The sequence below is a fragment of the Sphaerodactylus townsendi genome, linkage group LG05 (genome assembly GCF_021028975.2).
Source record: "Sphaerodactylus townsendi isolate TG3544 linkage group LG05, MPM_Stown_v2.3, whole genome shotgun sequence".
In the NCBI taxonomy this organism is placed as follows: domain Eukaryota; kingdom Metazoa; phylum Chordata; class Lepidosauria; order Squamata; family Sphaerodactylidae; genus Sphaerodactylus; species Sphaerodactylus townsendi.
Window position 1 is genome coordinate 13,040,797 of NC_059429.1, and position 9,462 is coordinate 13,050,258.

Sequence of the window (9,462 nt, forward strand, 5' to 3'; positions counted from 1 at the left end):
GTGGAATAAGTGGTTTAAATGAACCAACCAACCACTAAACAAACTGACCAATAAACAAACTGACCAACCAGAGTTACGTAGTCTGGAGATCCCCTATAGTTCCCAACAGTGGCGTACCGCCCATTGGGCAAAGTGGGCAGTTGCCCAAGGCACAGAAATTTTAAGTCATGTGGGGGAGCCTGATTTCTAAGCCCCACCCACACTGGCTCAGCCCCGCCCATTCTGTACAGTGGCCCTCAAGCCACCAGAGGCAGAGCAGGAGGATGGGGGAGCTCCGCCTCTGGTGAACCTGGGCTGCTGGGGCCGTCCGGGAAGGGTGAGTGCCACGGCCAGGCTGCTCCGCCCATGGGGGCATCAAACTCAGGTTTTGCCCAGGGCACCAGTTTGCCTAGGTATGCCACTGAGTCTCCAGTGTCTCTGTGGTGGTTGGCAGGCCTTACCTGTCTTTCGAGTCTGTGAGCCTTGTTTCTGTCCTGGCTACAAAATTATATGCTTTATTTTTTTTTTCCTGACTGGTCCATTATATACATACCTTTCTCCTCCACAAAGGCCCAAATCCTTCCACTTTCCCCTGCATTTCCACGCAACAGCAGCATTGACACATCTTTGCGCGAGCTGCTTTGGACCAGCCCGGAGAATGGCACCCACCAGAGGAAGCGTTTCCATCTGTTTCAACTTTGCTGTGGCATTTTCCGTCCGGGTAGAATGGAAAAGGAAGGCAGAGCAGGAAGAAAGAGGAGGGAGAGATCCAATCTGGTTTCAATAACATTGTGTGATATTTTACAAAACAACCCCTGCTCCTAATTGTGTCCTGATGTCCCATCCCTTGAGGAGAGAAGGGTTACGACAAGCAAGATTTGATGTTAGGACGGAGCCAAGGAGGACAGGGTGACTATGTTTTCCCCTTGGCCGAAATATGTCCCCTTCTGCTGCCTCACCACAGGCATGCCCCACTTTATTGAGAAGGCTGCAGGCCCTGAAGGGTTGGCTGCGTGTGGGGAACAGCCTCTTGTGCCGAGAGGCATGAAACTCCGGTTCTCTTCCCGCATGAGGAGAAAGGCCTGCTTGAAACACCACACAGTGACCCCAAAGGGCTTACTTTTAAGAGTTTATACAACAGGAAACCAGGCTGCTCTCTCCTCTCAACACACAAAGTGAGGTGTCCGAAGAAGAAGAAGAAGAAGAAGAAGAAGAAGAAGAAGAAGAAGAAGAAGAAGAAGAAGAAGAAGAAGAAGAAGAGGAGGAGGAGGAGGAGGAGGAGGAGGAGGAGGAGGAGGATGGGGGAGGAGGAGGAGCAGGAGCAGGAGCAGGAGGAGGAGTTTGGATTTATATCCCCCTTTCTCTCCTGTAGGAGACTCAAAGGGGCTTACAATCTCCTTGCCCTTCCCCCCTCACAACAAACACCCTGTCAGGTAGGTGGGGCTGAGAGAGCCTCTGACTGGCCCAGTGTGTATCAATGGGCTGCAGAATTTTGTAGCTGTTAGATAACATATCTGTTGCACCAGTAACATCAACTCAAGTTAGGATGAAGTAGGCAGTTCGGCTCACAACTCTTGAAGCCACCTGACAGGTGAACCATCACACCAGATTTACAGGACAGCATGAACTTCAAAAACTAATATCCGACATGCTGCCCTGTTTTACTTTGAGATGTTCCAAGCAAACAGCCAGAAGAAGAAGAAGAAGAAGAAGAAGAGTTTGGATTTATATCCCCCCTTTCTCTCCTGCAGGAGACTCAAAGGGGCTTACAATCTCCTTGCCCTTCCCCCCTCACAACAAACACCCTGTGAGGTGGGTGGGGCTGAGAGAGCTCAGAAGAACTGTGACTAGCCCAAGGTCACCCAGCTGGCATGCATGGGAGTGTACCCCCCACGTTTTCAATATTAAGTTAATAGCTATCCCTATGGAGATAAGGGAAGCAATTGCAGAAGTGTTGACTAGTACTTATGAATGTACAGTCTGGGTGATTTTTCTCCACAAACCCCTGCACTTTACTACCAATTGATGAAAACCGAGGCAAATCAATGAAAACCAAGACAAATTTTTCACTGAAAAAATCGATGAAAACTGAGACAAAAATTTTCACTGAAAAAATCGATGAAAACCGAGACAAAATTTTTAACTGAAAAAAATCGGTGAAAACCGAGACAAGATTTTTCACTGAAAAAATCAATGAAAACCGAGACAAAAATTTTCACTGAAAAAATCGATGAAAACCGAGACAAATTTTTCACTGAAAAAAATCGATGAAAACCGAAACCGATGAAAACCAAAGGCAATGAAAACCGAGTTTCCGCTGTACTTATTACTGTATGAGATAAATACTTGAAGGTGCATTGGGCATTACTGAGCTATCGCCCCATAAGTGTATATATTGTAAACCTACCTGAAAGTTGGGAACCCATCACTAGCAGAAGTAGGAACAGGAGTTAGTAGCGAGCTAAGATTGCAAAAGCTTTTTTCCCATGACTGTGAGGTTGCGGGGGTACCCTTAGGGAGCCATGCCTGCTCCCCCTTTCCCCCCTCAACCTGGCTGAGTGGTGGCCCTTCTGAGTTCCCCATGCCCTCTCCCTCCAATTTCATTTGAGCTCTTTTTACCCCCAGATCAACCATGTGGGTCCTGGCCAGTGTTGGGATTCAAATAATTTTAACAACCGGTTCTGGTGGTGGAATTCAGATAATTTCACAACTGGTTGTTTACAAGCACCATTTTAACAACCGGTTCTGCTGAAGTGGTGCGAACCGGCTGAATCCCACCACTGGTCCTGGCCAGTGGTGAGAACCAAAAATTTTAGTAACAGGTTCCCATGGTGGTGGGATTCAAACTGTGGCGAAGTGCCAATGGGGCTGGGCGGGGCATGACAGAGGCGTGGCCGGGCATTCCGGGGGCGGGGCATTCCTGGGCGGGGCTGTGGCAAGGATGCAGCCGCTGCACCGGTCCTTGGGCGGGAAACGAATGCACGCAGGCGCAGGCTACCACACACGTCGATGCACCTCCTGCTAGACTGCTTCCAGTTCTGCGCGCTACTGCTGAGAGGAGGGGCGTAACTAAGGCAAAAATCACATGGCAAAATCACCAATTAGTAACCCCCTCTCGGCACACACAAATAATTAGTAAACTACTCTCGGGAACCTGTGAGAACCTGCTGGATCCCACCTCTGGTCCAGGCCCTTGTAAACACTCTTTTGGTTTCTGCTTGTGGGAGCTCTAAAAGCTGCCAAGTCTTTTCAGCCAAAGACACCACAGAGCGTCAGGGGTGCAGAAAAGGGTGAAGTCCTACGAGCGATAAGATGATTGGTTAATATTTCTCCTGCAGCGAGGAGATGGATTCGGGACGACCTTTGATTGTCAAAGGGGCAAACTGAGTAGAAATTAATATCGCACTTTTTTCTGTGAGTTGTCCCTGGGAAGGTCCACTAATTGATGGTCATTTATGTATGCGTGGTCTTCTTTGCATTGAGAATATATTCCCTTCAGTTTGAATTCTCTCTTCTCTCTCAGATTAGAGAATCTCCAGGTGGTCCCTGGCCCCTCAATGATGCGGCTGGCCTCCACACGGGCCAGGACCTTTATAGCCCTGGCCCCGGCCTGGTGGAACACTTTTCCTCCAGCTGTCCAGGCCCTGCGGGACCTTGGTGAGTTCCGCAGGGACTGTAAGACTGAGTTGTTCCGCCGGGCCTTTGGAGTGTCCAGTCGCTGAGTGGCGCCCCCCCATGCTTTATGCACTTTACCATCTTAATTCTGGTTCCATCTATGTTACCCTCCTAGAGTGGAAGCTGGCCTCTCCTCCTCCTCCTTTTTGGGGAGATTTTAATGATTTGGGCTATAGGACGCCTGTTACTGTTATATTAACCGCTGTTTTAAATAGATTTTAATGGATTTTAGTACTATATTGATTGTTGTGTGGTCACTATTGTAAACCTCTATTTAATTATGTATATATCAATATTGTGCACCGCCCAGAGCCCCTTGGGGATGGGGCGGTTTATAAATCGAAAAAATAAAAATAAATAAATAAATAAAATGTTTCCAAAAGCTCAACTTTTCCTCTCCCTTTGCAGGGACAGCGAAGGGGCTCAACAGGCATTTTGCTTCCTGGGGGTTGTCTCGCTCCTCCCCACCTTCCCCCATCCACACTACAACTGGTTTTCCTACACTTCTGAAGGATCTAAAGGCCTGGTGATTTAAAAGAAAAATCATGCTGAGGGTATTTTGCTGGAGCTGCAGACCCAGAAATTGACATAAAACGTCCATGTTTAGGAAATTAGCACTGGACCACAGATGGCACCGAAAAAAAGCAGCCCATAACCTCCTTAGACAGAGGTTGCACAGAGAGAACAAGGGAGTGACAGATGGGCAAAATGGTGGATTGGGTCAGCTAGGGACACTTTAAAGCAGGAGAATCCTGAATGTAAACAAAATCTGCAGGAATCTCCACTCCAAAGCAAACATATACTGCATGCGTACTGCATGCGTAAAAGGCCCCGTGTTTCCACATAATGTCCGTTCTCTGCCTTCACCTCTCCAGTTGTAGTGGTTGTTTGGGGGCTTCTGCTCAGGCCTGCTTTGGTAAACCTCTCCTAAGAAATCGTACAAAAAACAGGATTCACATACCTGCCTGCCCCACCTACCATTCCTCCCACCACTGCCACTTTTGTCAGGTTTTTTTTAAATCTTAGTAATTACTAAAAGATAAGAACATAAGAACTAGCCTGCTGGATCAGACCAGAGTCCACCTAGTCCAGCACTCTGCTACTCGCAGTGGCCCACCAGGTGCCTTTGGGAGCTCACCTGCAGGATGTGAAAGCAATGGCCTTCTGCTGCTGCTGCTCCTGAGCACCTGGTCTGCTAAGAAGAAGAAGAAGAAGAGTTTGGATTTATATCCCCCCTTTCTCGCCTGCAGGAAACTCAAAGGGGCTTACAATCTCCTTGCCCTTCCCCCCTCACAACAAACACCCTGTGAGGTAGGTGGGGCTGAGAGAGCTCCCAGAAGCTGTGACTAGCCTAAGGTCACCCAGCTGGTGTGTGTGGGAGTGCACAGGCTAATCTGAATTCCCCAGATAAGCCTCCACAGCTCAGGCAGCAGAGCGGGGAATCAAACCCGGTTCCTCCAGATTAGATACATGAGCTCTTAACCTCCTATGCCACTGCTGCTCCTAAGGCATTTGCAATCTCAGATCAAGGAGGATCAAGATTGGTAGCCAGAGATCGACTTCTCCTCCTTAAACCTGTCCAAGCCCCTTTTAAAGCTATCCAGGTGAGTGGCCATCACCACCTCCTGTGGCAGCATATTCCAAACACCAATCACACGTTGCGTGAAGAAGTGTTTCCTTTTATTAGTCCTAATTTTCCCTCCCAGCGTTTTCAATGGATGCCCCCTGGTTCTAGTATTGGGAGAGAGAGAAATTTCTCTCTGTCAACATTTTCTGCCCCATGCATACTTTTATAGATTTCAATTTTTATTTATTTATTTATTTATTTATTATTCCACTTTTATACTGCCCTCCCCCGAAGGGCTCAGGGCGGTTCACAACATTAAATAAAACAGTGGATATGTTAAAAGTTAAAACAATTTAAAAGCAGCATTCAATTACATCAGTTAAAATAAGATGGCATCCGGCTATTAAAATCTCTACATAAGGGAACAGCAGGCTTTAGTTGTTTCTGGGCACCCTATCAGCGGCTGGGCTCTCCAAAAGCCCGGCGGAATAACTCGGTCTTGCAGGCCCTGCGGAACTCGTTAAGGTCCCGCAGGGCCCAGACAGTTGGAGGAAGAGCATTCCACCAGGCAGGGGCCAGGGCCGTAAAAGCCCTGGCCCTAGTGGAGGCCAGCCGCATCATAGAAGGGGCTGGGGTCACGAGCAGGTTGGCCTCTGCTGAACGCAGAGACCGACGTGGGACGTATGGGGCCAGACGGTCTCTCAGATACGAAGGTCCCAGACCGCGTAAGGCCTTAAAGGTTAACACCAATACCTTGAAGACAATCCGGAACTCAACTGGAAGCCAATGCAGGCGATGCAACACGGGCGTAATATGGTCTCTAAAGGCACCTCCCGTGAGCAAACGGGCCGCCGCATGCTGGACCAGTTTCAATTTCCGGATCAGCCGCAAGGGAAGGCCAGCGAGGTGATTTTATTTACAATCATATCAATCAAGATTTAGTATTACTAAAGATTTCTCTGTAGCTAATTTTACCAAGCTGACTTATGACACCCATGTAGGGTTTTCAAGGTAAGAGACATTCAGGCCCACTTCGCACAGCAAATGTATCACGGGTTGCAGTCGGGATAAAGTAACCCGTTTTCCTGTTTTCGTGTTCACATGCACCCGTGCAGGCAGCAATTGGAGCCCACGGAAACGATACAGGTTGCTATTGCACAGAGGCACGTCTATTTTTTTATTTACTTCCCACCGATGCGTAGCTACGCAGGCATGCACAAATGAACAGCCGTGACAGCCGTGCTGGCATCTAATGATACGACCATCTGCGCCTGCGTGGCTACGCAGATGTAAGCTGCGGAAATTTTTGTAAAAGGAAAACTGGGGCGAATAAAGCGCCTCCTGCCTGTCTGTTCGCTCGTGAGTGGCTGCAACCCAGAATTTTTGAAGAGGCTCACGAATAGGTTGATTCTCCAAAAAAATCCAGTTTGGGTGAAATAGTGCAGGTGTGAAGAGGGGAATGGAATGCTAATGGTTACTGCTACCACCTGTTGTTTGTCTTATTTCTGCTTGGCGCTTTTCCCAGACTGGCCTGGCTTGGTGTGTGAAAGTATTTATAGGGGCCAGGCAGTGGTGGGATCCAAAAATTTTAGTAACAGGTTCCCATGGTGGTGGGATTCAAACTGTGGCGTAGCACCAATGGGGATGGGCGGGGGACAATGGAGGCGTGGCCGGGCATTCTGGGCGTGGGGCATTCCTGGGCAGGGCTGTGGCAAGGACGCAGCCGCTGCGCCGGTCCTTGGGCGGGAAACGAATGCACGCAGGCGCAGGCTGCCACGCACGCCAATGCACCTCCTGCTAGACTGCTTCAAGTTCTGCGCGCTACTGCTGAGAGGAGGGGCGTAACTAAGGCACAAATCACGTGGCAAAATCACCAATTAGTAACCCCCTCTCGGCACACACAAATAATTAGTAACCTACTCTCGGGAACCTGTGAGAACCTGCTGGATCCCACCTCTGGGGCCAGGCCAAAGTTCTCTTGATGTCTGTCTGAACTTTGCTAATCAGTTCTCGCAAGGACTCTGAACGAATCGTGCCATTTTAATAAAGATCTTTCTGGTTTTTTTCAAGAAGAGGAGGAGGAGGAGGAGTTTGGATTTATATCCCCCCTTTCTCTCCTTGCAGGAGACTCAAAGGGGCTGACAATCTCCTTGCCCTTCCCCCCTCACAACAAACACCCTGTGAGGTGGGTGATTCTATTGCATGGTCTCCGTTTGTTACAGCAGGGCAGACTCATTTTGGGGGTGGGATCTGTGCAAAGTACGCCCTCCAAAATAGTTTTTTTTTACTGTGTTTATTGGCCCGTGCAGAGTGGGCCTCAGAGCTGGTTTGCCATTGTCTGGATCTGCACTTGGGGGTGGGGCTTGGGGAGCTGAGCCATGCCCCCCCAGACTTCGTGCAGGGGGGCGGAGCTCGGGGGTGGTGCTCGGCGCCCCTGAGCCACGGCCCCGAGTGTGGGGGCGTGGCCCCGTCTCCCTGCAGGCCATCTTCTGCCATCACCAGGAGATGGCCTGCAGAAAGGCGGGGGCGGGGCTCAGTGGTATGTGACTGGGGTCGTGCTTTTCGTTATATGTGGGGGGGGGGGCGCTTGGCCGAAAGGCATGACTGAAAGGCGTGCCCCACTGGCTATCCAGGTCAGGGCTAAGACAACAGAGGGATTTTCTACCCCTGCCTAGAACCCTAGGCGTCCTTCGTAGTCTCCCATCCAAGTCCTAACCAGAGCCAATCTTGCTCAGCTTCCAAGATCTAAGAAGGTCAACCCGGGGAATGGCTCCCACGCAGGAGCAGCCGTGGGCTATGAATTAAGAAGAAGAAGAAGAGTTTGGATTTACATCCCCCTTTCTCTCCTGCAGGAGACTCAAAGGGGCTGTCAACCTCCTTGCCCTTCCCCCCTCACAACAAACACCCTGTGAGGTAGGTGGGGCTGAGAGAGCTCCCAGAAGCTGTGACTAGCCCAAGGTCACCCAGCTGGCATGTGTGGGAGTGTACAGGCTAATCTGAATTCCCCAGATAAGCCTCCACAGCTCAGGCGGCAGAGCTGGGAATCAAACCCGGTTCCTCCAGATTAGATACACGAGCTCTTAACCTCCTACGCCACTGCACGAGCAGGCAAATTTCCTGGCCTGAGGACCATCTGGGTCTCTGCTCTTCGTGGGGCTCCGAGCTGCTCCCACAAAGGCAGGAGGGAGGCCAGAAACGTCTTCCTCTGCTCTGCTGTTCTTAGCTGGCCTCAAGCGGTTAAACTTTTTGCTCAGCAGCACCAGACAACCAGCTGACGCTGAGTTCTGCTGTCTGACCCTGCCAACAAATTGCGAAGCAGCTCGAGCGCTGGATGAAAGCTGGTTTCTTTATTTCCTTCCATTTATATCCTACTCTCCCTCCCTCCAGAGTGGGGGCACAGAGCAGCTCAAGGCACCAGGCATAGTTCGGGGCTTCAACTTTGCTCGCCGCTGAATAAATGTATAATTGCAGCAGGCTAGTTCACCATGCAGAGAAGATGTGGGGTATATGGATATTCTGGGGTGCTGTGTGGTTTCCGGGCCGTGTGGCCGTGTTCTAGCAGCATTCTCTCCTGACGTTTCGCCTGCATCTGTGGCTGGCATCTTCAGGATCTGATAGTAGGAAAGCAAGTGGAGTATATATACCTGTTGGAGTGTCCAGGGTGGGGGAAAGAACCATTGTCTGTTAACAAGTCAAGGGTGCAGTTAGCAAGCTGGATTTACATGTGTTGAGTGGGATCCACCCATTAGCATGTGAGTCACAATGAAGATAGCAAGGTCAATAGGTGAGGGCATCTGAATAGAAGTAGCCTGGCATGTGAGTCACAATGAAGATAGCAAGGTCAATAGGTGAGGGCATCTGAATAGAAGTAGCCTGGCATGTGAGTCACAATGAAGATAGCAAGGTCAGTAGGCGAGGGCATCTGAATAGAAGTAACCTGGCATGTGAGTCACAGTGAAGATAGCAAGGTCAGTAGGTGAGGGCATCTGAATAGAAGTAACTGGCATGTGAGTCACAATGAAGATAGCAAGGTCAATAGGTGAGGGCATCTGAATAGAAGTAGCCTGGCCTTTGTTCCCTTTGATTGCTAACTGTCTATAGTCATCCTGTGTTTGTGTGGAGCATACAGTCAGACACCCCAGAAACCACACAGCACCCCAGTGATTCCGGCCGTGAAAGCCTTCGACAGTATATATGGATATATTTTACACGCAGGACACTGATCTTTTGGATTCCATAGA